The sequence below is a fragment of the Pavona decussata genome, unplaced genomic scaffold (genome assembly GCF_977016875.1).
Source record: "Pavona decussata unplaced genomic scaffold, jaPavDecu1.1 SCAFFOLD_161, whole genome shotgun sequence".
Lineage (NCBI taxonomy): Eukaryota > Metazoa > Cnidaria > Anthozoa > Scleractinia > Agariciidae > Pavona > Pavona decussata.
This window is the reverse complement of record NW_028145572.1, coordinates 2,965,051-2,981,058: the sequence shown is the minus strand read 5'-3', so window position 1 is coordinate 2,981,058 and position 16,008 is coordinate 2,965,051. Positions and strand designations below refer to the sequence as shown.

Here is a 16,008-nt window from a genome sequence, read left to right as displayed (position 1 = left end):
TCACAAAATGACCGTACCAGTTCCCAGTTGGCTTGATACCCCAGTTGTTAGAGAACTGAACCGGTAAATTAAATTGACAATCCCGTTCATGCCTGATTTTTTTTTCAAGGTTTCTTTTCCCGCCCGTTTAATTTTCGAGATTCCTTCATTACTCTTTTGCCCGCAGTTCACATCTATTCATCTCAGTCCAGGAACCTAAACGGAACGGAATATTTTCGAAAGAAATATATCATTTTACAATCACGTTCTGAAATAAATTCAAAAATTTTAAACAAGCAAATGATTAACAAGACAACGTGAATTAAATAAGCAATTACCAATAGCTAAATCCGTCTGTCGGGAGATCCTTTAAATTATATTTATAAATTTTTGGAAGCAAATACCCTCCGGTATTCACTGGGTTTTAATAAAGCTGAAATTGGCTGCTTTTTATCATTGTATTTCTTGTGATGATCTGTAGCTTTTTGCGAATTTCAGTCATCGCGGGAGCTGTTGTTTTTTGTCACGAACCAGCTGTTTTTTTTTTTCCTGAAACACGAATTAGGATATCAGGGTTTGTTTTTCGTGTTTATTTATCCCAGGATAGCTTCCTATGGATAATCTTTCAGCAGTCGGTTCTGTAGCATCTGCAAAGGGTCCAGGGCAGCTCTATTTGATCGTACGCAAAACCGTTTTCTTCGAATACCTTACCTTCAAGTAACCACGAAACTCTTTAAACGCACCGTCTTGGTCGTTGTCAATCTTTTACTCAGAATCTTCAGGCCCTTTGGCAAGCGGTTCGTTTCCATGAGGGACACTGAGGTACTGGAAATTTTTTTCACCGCAGGATTCTGCTTTAAAACAATGCAGAACTGTTAGGGGAAAGCCAATCAAAAAAAATATATAAAAAAAATTATTTCCCCAGTCTCTACTGGCGACCAACCGCTGACCAAAGAGCCTAAGGATTCTGAGTACGAGACTGCAACTGCAGTCATAATTAGTTGAAACACTTCGGTTAACACCCAAGGTAACTAACATGCCTGTTATATAGCACGTACTCGCTCTCGCCTCTCCTCCAATGTTGTGTTCGTAGCGTGTCTTTCACTCCGGCTCGGTGAAATTCAACATTGAAGGGGAAAAGGGGAAGGAAGAAGGGAACCGTTTCAACAATTTTGTCTGAGCGTGTGGGTCGTTGTTGACTTACACATACCGCGGGCCAAATGACCAGGCCCTTATCGATTGTGCTAGTAAAAGTAGCATATTGTGTTACTAGCAGTGCCCGATTTTTTTTCCAAATTATACTCAAATTAATGCTACTTTTTCTTAAAGTATGCTTAAAAAAAAAAACAACAACACACAAAACAAGTCTAAAATTATATATTTATTGTTAATAAAGCATGATGTTTTCTTTATCTTGAGTTATACACTTGCCCTGATAAAACAAAACTAACTACTGCACTTCATTCCAGACTAGAAGAGGTGAATCATTTTGTCATAATATACGATGTTTGTATCACATTTTTAAAATATGTTACGATCTCTAGCAATTTGAGCGGGTTCTGGCCTATCAGGCCGCTGATCTTTTTCTCGTATCTGTAAGTTGCGCGACGCCATTTTGTTGCCAGTGAAAGGGCGAACTGGGACCGATGCGATCTTTACTTCAGATGTGCCCAGTTCTCAAGACGACGAATAACGCAGTTTTGAGGTAACCTTCTTCCCCCTCGATCCCCACACGAATGAAAATAGACTGATGGACAGAACTTGAAAATAAACAATCTTAGAGCCCAAGAATGTCAAGACTCTGGAAATGTTCCCTTCAAAAAACAAAAAATAATAATAAAAATATACTAGCAGTGCTACTTTTAATTAAAAAAAGTGCAAAAAAATTATGCTCGTTTCTCCAATGTATACCAAAATGTATGCTAGCACAATCGATAAGGTTCAACAGACATTGTCATACGGTAAGAAGTACATAAAGCTTTCCTCTTAGTTCTCTCATTCGCTTTCCGAAGAAAATTCGTTGCCCACTGTACAACGGATATTGCACCGCCGCCGGCTGCCAACCTTTACAGTATGGTGGAAACTGTCTCAGGAGCCATACCATCGACACAAGAACAAAGGATACGGAAACAAACAAACAAACAAACAAACAAACAAACAAACAAACAGACTAAAATATGAACAAACAAGGCAAGCTATATTATTGAAAAGTGTGAGGCAGCAAAAGCTTTTGGCGGGTGGAAGGGAACAGAAAATAATCCTGAGCAAAATGACGTACTCGTCTGAGAACAAAAGACAGTGAACGAATTTAGTAAACAGAATTGGTAAGCATTGATTGGATGGTTTTCGGAATTCTCACGTGAGGTCATCCTGCGGTCAGTGATTGGATATTTTTGCAAAGCTCATAGCTCAAAAGAAAAACAAGAGTTGTTGTTTAATTGAAATTTATTTTATATGTTCAATAAATTGTGATAACACAGATTTAAAAAAAATTCTAAAAAAAAAAAAAAAAATAAAATAAAAATCTAGAAGGAGTAGAGGATGTGTAAAGAAGTCTATTAAAGTAAAAATACGGGTTACCGACAATCCAAACAAGATAGACGCAGGTGATCTGAACGAAATGGATTCTAATCCTTGATTTGTTTCAGTTTCTTCCTTGATTTAATTCCTTCCGCGCATCTCACGGAATACGACGTAGCGTGACCGGTAATTAAGACATAATTTGTGCGTAGGTTGCACAAAACATTCAACAGGAAGTAGTTTATGCGAGGAGGAAATATCATTGGAACCAAACGCATGTTACAAGCTCTCATATCCGCTAATAACTATCTTACCCAATTCCTCCTCAAGGGTTATCAATCCATCACAGAACGTGAAATAAGTACAAACCAACGAGGTTATTACCTTACGCCAAACGGTTTTGAGAAATTAAAGGCTTCAACATCAAAGTCATGCATAAACCCATTCGTATTGTCTCCAACATTCTAAAGAAAGCCAAGGATAAAATTAGACAAGATGCTTCCAAAGAAGTTATTTATAAGATTGAATGCAAAGAGTACCCTAGTGTTTTCATTCGTTAGACCTCCCGCGCGCTAAAAACACAGGTCGAAGAGCATGCCAAAGCCACAGGGCACCCAACGGATCGTTTCGGTAAATTATCTGTTCGGAAGGCCCTTAATCCCCTACAATTTTCTGAAAATAATTTTCGCCTCGAACTTTCGTGATATGGGAAATTTAAGGCCTGGTATTTTCGGATTGATAAAAATGTCGTTACGGGTACCGAAAAAAGGTCAGCTAACATTTTCGATAAGGAAATAAGACCTAAGTTTTTTGGGAAATGGACAAAAATGCCCTGGTAATTTCGAAAAAACTCAAGTTCCCCTAGAATGACCGAACAGATAAAAATATTATAGCGCAGCTTTAAATGAATCTGCAGAGCTTTAAGGCACTCCAGATAGCCTAAAATAGCGTTTCAAAGGATCTGAGAGAAAACTCCCATTGGGTGCTCCTGAAGTCATAGCAACATTGGATAAAAATTCACGCTTCACCAACACGAAATCGATCTGAAATGTGTTAATCGAGCAGGTAAATGAAAACGAAGTCTTTTTCTAAGCGTGTCGTTCCTTCCGAGTTACAAACTCAATCAATGAACACATATCGTTCTCAAACATATATAACATGATGTACTCTCGTCAAGAATTTTAGACATTAACACATTTATTGCATATTTTTAATTCTTATTCATATAATACCAGGGACGCCGTTAGTCATTTACATTCTGAACTGAAGAAGGTTGCTGCATCAACTGAAATATCCTTAAATAGTTTTTAAACCGTTCACGCGTCAACTTTTAACCTTTTCAATTTTTAATGCCTCTGGCTACAACCAAATATTTTATTCCAGACAGAAATTTAAACGCAAATTAAAACTCAAGCTCCGGGATGCTTAAAGCACAAGGTTTTCTTAAACCACTCCGCACACGCTATGGATTTCCGGATAAAGAAAACAAATTTGTTGCTGCTGAAACCCCCGTGAGCATTTTTAAGGTGCTTGAGGCAATGTTGTAGAATAGCTTTCACAGCTGACGTCAGAGCCACGTACGAGATCTCCGTTTCGGAAGTTTAAAAATAAGATCAATTGCCTTAGGCGTTCTCGTTCTACACACGCCAAACATGTAAATCAGCTTTCTAAAAAATCTTATCTGAACTGATGTCTTTGTAAGGTGCCTTTCTGTAACTGAAAACTTTTACTCTGATTTTTCCCAAGTTCTCAGATTATACAAATTGAAAAACGAAAGCAAATGTGATATGGCGACCACCTGGCGAGGTCTCAGACGACACTAGTAGTCTAGTTGCATAACTACGTAAATTGAAACTAAATGCAAATGAGCTGCTTTTAGATCAGGAACAAAATGCCAGAGGGAAACGGGAGCAAATACACTGTCACTTGTTCTTTTATCTTTGGCCAAGCTTACGCCCGCGCTACGATTTCCTTTGGAAGCGCGCAGATTACTACACGATTTTCGACATCCCCAAGCGCAAGATTATAAAACAATAGGAAGCCATCTTATATTAAATAAGTTATACGTGTGTATGTAGATAGTCCTGCTGTATCAGTAAAGTACATGATATTCTTCTGTCTTTGGTCTATCTTTAAGGCCGAAGAAAGGGGTACAACATTTTGCTTTATGGATGTGGAATTGTAATTTATTTATTTTGCCACACCAATGATTCCATTTCAATAAGAAAAGTTGGTATGTATAAAAGGATAAGGATTGAACCAAAGACGTAGCCTCTGCATATGAAACTTTATTGAGTACCCCCCCCCCCCCCTTCCTGCGTTGATCAAGCCTAGATATTTCCTTTACAGCAACGGATTTGATTGGTCAAGGTTAGAGAGTGGCTGGACCGTGATACTTCAGTAGCACAAAAGGAACGGAATGAGCACACGCACAAGCTGACGCCTTGTGGAGAGAAACGAATACGACTTCTCTAAAATCGACTGTGAGGGAGGCTGCGACTAGCACATCAACTACTGAGCGATTCATCTTTTTTTTATTTCTTTACATCGCTATTAAGCACCATGCCTAAAGGCCTAGGGCCTACGCGTTTGCGCCTGTTCCGACAATATTCCATTAATTAATAAAGGCCCCCATCAGTGTTGCATCTTAAGATGCGGATCAACCACTCTCATTTCACTTCCTCTAATTGACCACACCATCCGCATTTCAAAAGATCCGACCGGCTTCCTCTCACTGTCGCGGCTGTTATTTCCATGTGAGAACGGAACATATTCAAACGCAATATCTCTTCTTCAAATTTTCCGGCGATTGTTATATAGGCTGGTTGTTTTCAACTTGAAACAATCCAGGGACACAAGTCCATTTTCCCATCTCGTGGCGGCACTTGTTTGTCTTGATGTAGAACACTGATGCTGCGTCGTCTGAGAGGGTCCTAATCGAAGAAAGCGACTACCATCACGAAAGACAATGATATAAGAATAGACTGACTAGACAATGAAAATTAATTCTATACTCTACAATCTCAACTGAACTTTAAAATACGCGATATTCCACCTACTGAAGCATGGAAATGCATTTTTCTTACTTCCGGCACCAGCCCTAAAACCGTCTGTGTGTTTTTGTGAGGCCAATTCAACAGAACTTCCGGCGCACGTCTTTGAGGTAAGTTCATTTCTCGACTCTCTCGCATTGAATTTCTTGGGTTATTTTCTTTCTAAATATTAAATTCATGATCAACCCCATTTTAAATATTCGAGAATCACCCAGGAATTTAAGCTGTTCCAATTTTAAAGCATTGATCTATGCATGAAAGTCTAATTAAAATGGGAGGGTTCGTATTTTTTGATCGGTTTCCACAACAAGCTGGAACGTGGTGCACAAGGTTTTCCGGCGTGAAATTTGTAACCTCCACTAACTTTTAATAGGTAGCACATGGCTCGTAGAAAATCGAGCTTTGTTTTACCAGGTAAGAAGCTTCAAAGAAAACTAACGCCTAATCGCAACCTCACTGTGAGAAAATGTTGTACTGGGTACAGCAATTAATGTAGTCTCGTGCTGGATGAGATATGAAAAAAAGAACGTTAACGTTTACGTCAACTTTGGTCCTCTGCGGTAATTTTTTAATGTGCTAAACAATGCAGATTCTAATTTCTTTTGACCTGATAAAACAGTTCTCTAAAAACGAGACAGATCAGCATGACTTTCCACTCTGTTCTTCTAACACCATTGATCAGTAACTCTTTTATCCATACACTAGACTAAGAAGAATTGAAATCCATCAACATTACCGAGGCGTTTTCTTCGTTTCGGAGGCGGAGGAGAGAGGCTTCAAAGGATTCCGATCCAGTTTGGGCTCCTACTCAAGTGGATTGAAGGAATTACCGACACCAAACGCTTCAAAGCCCCGCGCCTCAATTCGAGATAAACATGCTTGCTTGAAGGATCGGGGAAGCTTCATTTTACCGAGGTTTGTATATACATCATATGTATTTGTGCAAAAATACCGGAAAATACAAGGGGTGACTTTATTGTATAATTATTATTTAACTCTATTCAAAATATGGAACATAAAGGGCTAGTTGGGTACAAGAGATTAAACTTTAGCTACTGATCTAGCCGAAACCGGCGCATTTTAAACTTTATATTAAATATCACACATTAAGGGCCAGTTAGTTCATATTTACCCCATAGCCATCCACAATAGGCCTTATCACGGTTTTCGACGCCATTTTGACGAGTAGGCAAACACGCTTGAAATAACAGTGTTTGTATGGAAATCCGATGTCAAATAATTTTCATAAAACATCGCTTCTGAAAAATTCATGAATTGGAAATTTTTGGCACTAGGAAAAGGATTTTAAGAACAAAAATTGGAGGGATGTAGCTGTGCCAGAAAGCGTCCAGACGTGTTTTGAACTTTCCATACATTTCTCTATTTTTTCCCGCGAACTATTTTTAGTAGCAGTTCACGGCTGGTTCGCTTACAGACAAAATGCATGGAAAGACTGGACGCTTTCGCACAGCTACATCCCTCCAATTTTTTTTCTTGAAAATCCTTTTCCTAAGTGCCAAAAGTTTCCAATTCATGAATTTTTCAGAAGCGATGTTTTATGAAAATTATTTGACATCGGATTTCCATACAAACACTGTTATTTCAAGCGCCTTTGCCTACTCGTCAAAATGGCGTCGAAAACCGTGATAAGGCCTATTAAATCGACTCGCGTGGCCGGTTAATTTGGTGCTACACTCTCACAGGCGTTGTCTTCACAAGGAGCTCCGATGAAAAGGTTCTCGAAACGTATTTTTGAGTATCATTAAACATTAAAATCATGTAAACAAGGAGGATAAAAAACTGACATATCGGAAATCGCCCGCAAAACCATGAAATCTGGTTTTACCGATATCAGTTGATCTGTATTGATAAAAATTATCCGTGTTTATTAATTTGTTTTGTCACGAAGGGGAACTGGTTAGCCTGCGAGAGCAGAGAACAGACGCGTCTGCGAGAGCAGACGCCTATTCCGGCGTTTGTTTCACCTGCCGCTAACTGAACAGGCTAAGAACTAGTTTGATGATTGAACGTACTATGTTTCTCATTTTCAAACGATGTGAAGAATTTGGTTTATCGGTACGTTCTGAGTATGTTTTTTTCCCACCTCAAACTGATCTAAAATAGGTAAAGGATTATTCTGAAAACTGAGCAGGGTCTGTAACAATTTTGTACGATTCTCTACATCAGACCAAGCGATTCCAACGGAAGTTGTGTCAGGCTCATAAATTTAATGTATTCTGGCAGGGGAAATTACAGACACGTAACGTTTGAATTCAGAATAACTTGAAAACTAACTAGAATCTGATAAGTTTTAAGACTGAAATGCTTTAATTCGTAATTTTTTTCGAAAGGATTTCTTGTTTCTGTTAATTATTTCCTCGCTCGCTTTCAAACTACTTAGTTTATTAAAGAAAACATGTGTAGCTGGCGATAAAAGAAAGCCGAATACCATTTGTGCTATTTCTGGTGATATTAGGCTTAATGGGAAATTTTCAGTCTCTCTTAGCGGGCCCCCTATTTGTCATCATGTTATAATTCACTTTATTTTTTTACTATTTAATGTAAACCGGGATGTAAATAACCTCTCTTGACACGTCTACCTCGCCCACTTTAGTTTTTCCTTTTTTCAATCTTTTACAAATATAGAAGATCTTATATTATTTTTTGTTCAGTAGTTAGGTCGCAATTCCTCAGACTATCTCCTTGTAACGAAATACAAAAGCAAGATAAACGCAATGAACTAATACGAAGTAATAGTTGTTCCAGTGAGCTGAATTCCACATCGTGTGAGAGTGACATATCTTTACAGATGGTTTCTAATGAAACAAGTGAAGTAAATATTACATCTTTTGATGGAATATTAATTAGACATTTCATTTAGGATTTCCTTTGAAATGGTTTCTTATGAAACAAACGAAGTAAACATTAATTCCTTTTTAATAGAATTACACATTTCATATATAATATATATGGAAAAAAAAAAACAAAGCCCTTAGTAGATGATCATGAGTTCCTGTCTTTGAAACTTAACTCTTTCATGACCGCCTTCAAAAAAAACATTTTGTGCTAACTAGGGTAGACGCGTGAGCGAAGATACAATTTGTGTATAATTTATATTGCCTCCCGTACCGCCGTCTGAATATCTGAAAATAGCCCTTTTCACGGTTGATTTTTCTCATTTGCATTACAATGTTATCCAACGTGGATGCGAGGCAATTTCGGGCTAAAACTACAAAATAGCCCGAAATTGCCTCACATTCATGCTAGATTTCATTGTAATGCAAATGAGCAGAGTTAAGCGTGAAAAGGCTATTACGTCGCAAATGAAAAACAAGCCAGCTGTTGGTACAATTTTCTATACCGTTTTAAACATAGCACAACTTACCGGTAGATTATACTGAGCAAGAAAAATACATGATTGATTGCTTTAGAGTATAACAACTGTATTTATTAGAGAAGAACGCTTGCTCTGTAACTACTGTGGAACTTTAAAGGCATCAGTGTAGACGAATTTTTACCAATCGCGAGTTAAAACGTCGTGTTTCAGTTTAGACAGACTGACCGTCTGAGTTAGTTGTTATTCAAATTACCTGGCAAGGTCAATGTTTTGTGGTGGAAAATTAAAAGAAGAACAAAAGATAATAGAATTCAGCGTAGGAAGACTTTTCATTCACGAGCGGCAAGCGATCTACTGAGTGGCATATCTGAACTGAGCCTCATGACAAAAAATGTGAGTGATTTTCAAGCTTCAAACATTTTATTTTTTGAGAGAAAAATACATATATATTTTTTCTGATCATATTAAAACCATAGTAGTTTAAAGCATTTCCAAGTTCAAGGTTATAAATGTTTGCGACCAGACGCCCTATTTTGTTTTCTGTGCATGGAAATATGACAGACTAGTATAATCAAGTGTGTTATAATCACTACTTTTCAGCAACAGTCTATAATTTAGCAGATACTCAGAATTAGAATGTACTACATGTGAAACAGTCATAAGGCAATCTGATTATCTTCAAACGTTCCGCTATCCCCGTTATTGTCTAGTTTTCCTTTGCTGTTTTCATCGCTACGTTTTATGTTCATCGGCTTGTTAGCAATGGTTAAGACTGAATATGTAATAGACACGTTCGGACAAGATTTTGTTTGAACAAGAAAGCCCAATTTACATCAACATGAAGGCAAAGTGTAACCGACCATTGCAATCAATCGATTGCTGTAAAAGGATGAATCGCATCATACATGAACTGCTTTTCACAAAGTTGCTTCGATTTCTTTGCACCTGTTTAAGCTTGTTTACGACACTCGAACGTTTGTTAGTAGCGATCATATTCAAACTGATTCAGCCTGACAAAATTGAGGAACGAATATGGTGTGATTGCTCACGTGATTTATTGTTTTCATGATAACCATACTTTTACAAACATGTCTTTTTGCTTTTTAAAGAAAACCTTTCAAGTTTTTCATATTAAATTCTCAAACTCATTAATAATTCATCAAGAGAAAACAAAGAAAATCACTACTGTGACCGTGGTTTGGATATGTGTTCCTAATTACCATGACATTTTGCCAACTTTAGCCCTAAATTTCTCCAAGAGTAATTTATCATTTGAAATGCCATATCAAACACTCGAAAGTGTGTTTCATCAGACATTGCTAAACACCTCGAAGTCGTTTAATCGTATTTTCAACCTACTTCTCAGTGTTTGGATATCTGATGAAACACACCTTCTCGTGTTTGATATATTACTTGAAATTCTCAGATCGCTTCATCGCATCTTTGTTTGTTTTGGTTACCTCTGGTTCAATTTTGACGGTTTTCTGAATAATTAAGTCGAGAGATGTGTGGAGCCTCCGAAATGATTCCTATCCCCTGAACGCGAAATGATCCCCAAGTAATTTTTGGAATGGGGATGAAACAGGCCGGATCGAGGATTGACAAAAAACATAATTAACAACAGAATATTAACAATTTTCACTCACTTACTAGTTTTTTCAACCATTTAAAAAGCTATAAAAGAAACCACTGGTTTCCTTTTTTGGCGTGGTTTTGCCCCTTACCAAGGACAGGAAGTTTTTGACGGCAGCATTGAAACAGTCAGCCTGGAAAGAGTAAAAAATATTTCTATCAAATGAATAAAATATTAGTATTTATTGTTGTAAAAGCACGAAAACGTGACAGTAGAATGCCTTGCGGTTCCCGAAAAAAAAAAAAATGACACTAACGAAAAATAGGGTCATTTCCCATTAACAATGAAGTACCTGACAACATATTGTATAGTGATTCCAAAAAAAGAAATTCTTCAAATTTAGTTACATCATTCAGAGTCCTAGGGGGTCACTATGATCTTTTAGAAGAACACGATCCTTTGCGTCAAAGCAAAATCGCAATGTTTTGTTTGTACGAGCGTTTGCGACACAACGAAATAAATAGTCCTAAATAATGTCTAAGCAACAACCGTGGTCGATAATCCTGGTGGTATACGCTGGATCAATTGTTGATCTGATCGGCTTAACAAATACAAATGATAAGAGAAGCAGAGACCGATACAACGTAGAATTACGTTTTAGAGTGTACTATATTTCGTCTGGCCAAACCAGCCTTCTTCAGGTACAATGAGAATTTGCAAGAAATTGATATGCCCATTAAGGTTGCGCAATGCCCTAAGCCCTAAGGGCTCCGACAACGAGGAAATGTTATTGCGCAAGTGTCCTTAGAGCAACCACGACGGCGACGCCAGCAAAAACATCACTTGAAAATATAAATTCATGTTACTCAGCCGAACTATTCAGGAACTGAACTCGTTAGTATTTGGTAGTAACGGCGTTCGGAGGGTAGAGATGAACGGATTCACTATATTTTGAATGAAATGAATAAAGATTGAGATTGGCTGATTAATTGATTTAAAGCGTAAAAGGAAAACAGTAATGAATTTACTGTCGTGTGCTCACGTTTTGTACGAAATTTTGAATTTAGTAGCTTCATTTTGTCATTTTACAAAGAACAGCAAAGAAATGTAGCAACTTTTGTAATACTTATACAGTGCCAATTTTTACTCATGAAACTTGCAGCGTTCTTGACGTTCTCATAGCCGTTCACCGACGTGGTATAGTTTCTTACAGTCGCTATTGCTCCGCATTATGTTACAGTAAAAACCCACGTATAAGAACCTAGAATTTTTGGGTTCAGGCTGAATGGGTTCTTATATTTTGGGGTATTTTTTCCGAAGTCAGGCTGATTAGGTTCTTAGTAGGTTCTTATTTGTAGGATTTGTCATAGTGATACAAGAAGTCAGGGCACTATACAGATTCAAGTCTCAAGACTACACCAGTATAATTTTATACAGTACTACATATTGTATACTCTGCATTTAAAAGATTTTCAATTTTGAAGTTTCTTCATTGTACTACATACTGTATTAAACAAATAATTTTCATGGTATATTTCTCAGAAATTTCACAATTTCTAACAAAATCCAGTATTTTGGCCTTACAATAAGAGTGGTTTTTTTTTTTGTATAAGAACCTATTTTTCTTTGCCAGGCTAAATAGGTTCTTATATATTTGGGTATTAAAATGTCCAATTTCAGCCTGTAGGTTCTTAAATCACTAGGTTCTTATACGTGGGTTTTTACTGTATTTAAGGACGCTGTCTCCTTTTGCTACTACATATACTTTCTGTGCATCTCGGGATGGTCCGAGAAAATTTGACTTCGCTTTGGACGATGTTTTCTATTCAAAGGTATTTTTACGCGGTTTATGACTGCGGGAAAAGAATATCCTAGCAACGAGATGATCAAATGCGTTTTACATTATGGGGACAATCTTTTGATCGACGTGAAATTTGGAAATGTTGATTTTTGAGAAGAGGGGAAAACCTGAGTACCCGGAGAAAAACCTCTCGGAGCTAGGACGAGAACCAACAATAAACTCAACCCACATATGACGCCGAGTACGGGAATCGAACCCGAGCCACATTAGTGGGAGGCGAGTGCTCTCACCACTGTATGCGCGATCCCTGCTTCCCTTCAAAACTTCAATTTGAAAAAAAAAAAATTCACACATTGTTTTGTCTTTTAAAGCTTTTTTGAAAAATACATGGTTACCTCCAATTTTCATTTGGATATCAATATCCCTTAAAAAGATCGGATTTTCTTGCATAGTTATACACTACGCAAAAATATCTCAGTATTAGAAGGCACCTTGCTTCGGACATTTCTCTTCTCGAAGAAATGCGGTTGAGAACAGTTTTTGTTTCTGCAGCAAATGTTTTGTCTACGCAGAACATATAATAATTGTTTTTGAAACAATGTTTCTTTAGGGTGTGTCAGGCTCCTTGATGTGGAAGATTTGAGTTACGAATTCAACAACAAACTTCATTAATTCTTGTTCGATGACTTTTCAGTTCACAGCACCACCTGTTCTGAGATGATAAATTAAATATTAAACACTCCGGTACGCAACATTTTCGTTTTCCCAAACAATTATCTTGAACTGGCAATTTACTAGCACTCCTGGCAAGATTTCAATTACAAACACGACTTCTATGCACGTAAAGAATATTGAAGGTGTCGAACCAGTAAATAAGTGCAAATTTTGAAAATAGTATATAAAAAATTATCTTAGAACTAGGGTTTCCGAGTTTTGCTATTATATATTTAGTTTTAAATTTTCGTGAAATCTATTGTTTCATGTTGCTCCCCTGTTATTCTTTTGTTCAACATAATGATGCTTTTAAAATGCACTTTTTTGTCTGCATTTAAAATGGCAATTTCCATTTTTAACAGCCATTTGGAGTACTAGTACAACTTAAAAGCATCAATTAAGAGATTCTAGAATTCAACATTACGGGTCTTCAGAATTGGTCATTTAAATTAGTCTTTAAATTATCGCAATTGTTAATCTGGAAAGAGCCACTTGGACAAACAAATTTTCAAATATTTAGGAATACAACACACCCTGTTACAAAAATCCTTTTTATTTTGTGTTATGGGGGTACAGTACTACTGATTTCATACTGTATATATAGCTTGGTGAGATCTTTATTTATTCCTACTGAGCATTATCGATTGAGCGTACACTTCCAATTTCCTGCAAAAGCAGTGAGAAAATTATGCATTCTTTGTATAGGCTTAACCTTTGTGCAAGGTTTTACGTTTTCTAAGCCCAAGACGGTTTTATGTGCGAGAAACAAATGTTACATTTCAGGTAAAACGGTGAATTAATAAAGGAATTTGTTTGATGAGCCAATATTTTTGAACAGGTTCAAGCGGTCTAATCTAGTACGTAAAACATGCTACATTTGGAGTGAGGCTTTTATAAAGTTGAAAGACTACAAACTTCCATTTTCCCGTTTTGAAAAGCTCTTGTGAAAACGCATCTCTTGTAAAATATGCATTATAAGATGAGCTCAGAATATGCATGAATTATGCATAACTTTCTTCAGCCAACATTATTTGAACTTTAACAACGTTGGGAAGAATGTAAGATAACATTGTTATCAGATAACAAAACTGCTTAAAACGAAAGAAGGATTCAGGTTCAAGACGTTGTGTTTCTTTTAATTTTACGTGCTTCGATAAAATCCAAACACCATTTTTAATTAAAGAAATTTCAAGTTCATCGACTTATTTCGGCTTGGTTTAAATTTGTAATTTAAATGCAGAAAAAAAAGTAGCTTCGAGCGATTCCATCGGATCTCGATGGCGTTTACATTTTATTTGCAATCTACCCGGTTTTAAGTTGCTTGATGGGTACACGTAGCTAGTACAGTTTGAAATACACTGCAGAGTAGTGATCTTTCGTCTAAATTTCTTGTTTAAGTTTGGTCTAAAAATTCCCTGGTTTGTGTTCTGTTTTAATTAAATTCAATTAGGTCAAGGTTAAAGAATAGAATTGAAAACAGATTTTCCCTTCTTCTCAATCCTCAGCCTTTAATACAAGTTAAAACTTGCTTTGACTTTAAAAAGTATACTTTAATATGAAATACGATATATTCAATGGGAAATGTGGAAACCACTGCTGAATATAGATATTGTAAAACATGTAAAACTTTAATGAGTTTATGGAAGCACGCAGTGGCGTACTTTATTATTTTCCAAAATTGCAGGTTGGCCTATTCAGAAATCTCGTAGATTGGATGAAAAAAAACAACGTTTATTTGTATGAATATATATAAACCAAATTGCCCATTCTTCGGAATTTAAAACTCGGTCATTTATTCCCAAGGGAGCAATTTCTTACTTGGCTTTCGACTGAACGTAAGTTTTTCTCGTGTTATTTACTATCTTCATTTTGTATTTTCTAGCTAGTAATACTTTCCGATTGAAAGGGATTAGTGTTCCTCAATGCCGTTGTACGGTTTTCAAAGCTTGTTAAACTTTGCACGTATGAAAAACGAAAATTTATGCTGAATATAATCGAAGATGTCCAAAATACAAGCAATCAGTATAGTTTATCCAGGTGAAGAATAGTATGCAGTTCACTATTTGTCTAAGCGTACCTCTCAGGGTGTGCTAAACTTAAATTAAGTGCCTAGTATAATTCGTTTATCGTTTACTCAAAAAAAGGTTCTGCCCTTGAAGAAACCTTATCATTCATAAGCCTGTCTTAAAATAGAAATATTCTTTGTGATTTAGATACAATAATAGCATGCCTGCATGAGTTTTCAACGTTTGAAGCTTATGCATATTTTATTATAGTTCGTCGGGTTGAAATTTGTTGCAAACAAACTGAGACGTGATCTAGTGACTGAAACCTCGGCAAAATAAGAGCCCTTGAAAGTATTCAAGAAATTCATATAATGTGCTGCCTGCATGCGAACGTTAAACATTTACGCGGTCACATTAGATTTATCCCCTTATTGCGCCTGTGTTTATTCTTTTAAGTTAAATCGAGAGTTAGTTCTTATATATTTAGGGACTGTTTAAAAGAATTAATGTAAGGTAACCCTAGGGTAACCCTATTTTTACTTCTTGTTTTTCTTTCGCTGTCGTTGTTTCCGAAGGTTGCTCAAGTTAGTTGCCCTTTCGGTAGGCTAGAGCTCCTACGCTCGAAATGTAATTGAGTTCAAATACAGAAAAACAAATGTTTTGGAAATTTTGTTTTTACTGGCTAATTTGATGCTAAATGACAGATGTTTTATAATTTGACCGCCGAAAACCCTTTGAAACTTGCCAAACGTCCCTGTTGATATAGAATCTAAAACCTTCTGTCGGAGGCGTATGTAATTTGAACTAGAGCAACAAAAGTAGTTTTCAATCTAAAAATGATTTTCAGTACGGATGCTATTTATCGCTTTAACTGAGGCATGCATAGCGCTTCAGTTTTTTCGGTTGCCAAGGAAAACTGCCTACAAAATTTGCAAGTAAATCCGAGGGAAGTTTGTCTCGGTTGCTAGGGAGGTCATCCTTATGTCCAATACAGTATGTATATGTATTTGTACCTCCCAGTAAAC

The 16,008-nt window shown here is 36.7% G+C and overlaps 1 protein-coding gene across 2 annotated transcripts in view; it reads left to right on the top strand.

The window, feature by feature from the left end:
* Positions 1–5,205: 5,205 nt before the first annotated feature.
* Positions 5,206–16,008, top strand: part of LOC146464805 (octopamine receptor beta-2R-like) — a 28,941-nt gene continuing 18,138 nt past the window's right edge. Inside the window, exons 1-2 of one of the 2 annotated variants that reach the window (XM_085129524.1) lie at positions 5,206–5,662; positions 6,258–6,467. The gene's annotated coding sequence lies outside the window, so the exon portion shown is untranslated. The remainder of the gene's footprint in view (positions 5,663–6,257; positions 6,468–16,008) is intronic. The other variant, XM_085129525.1, reaches the window with a different exon arrangement.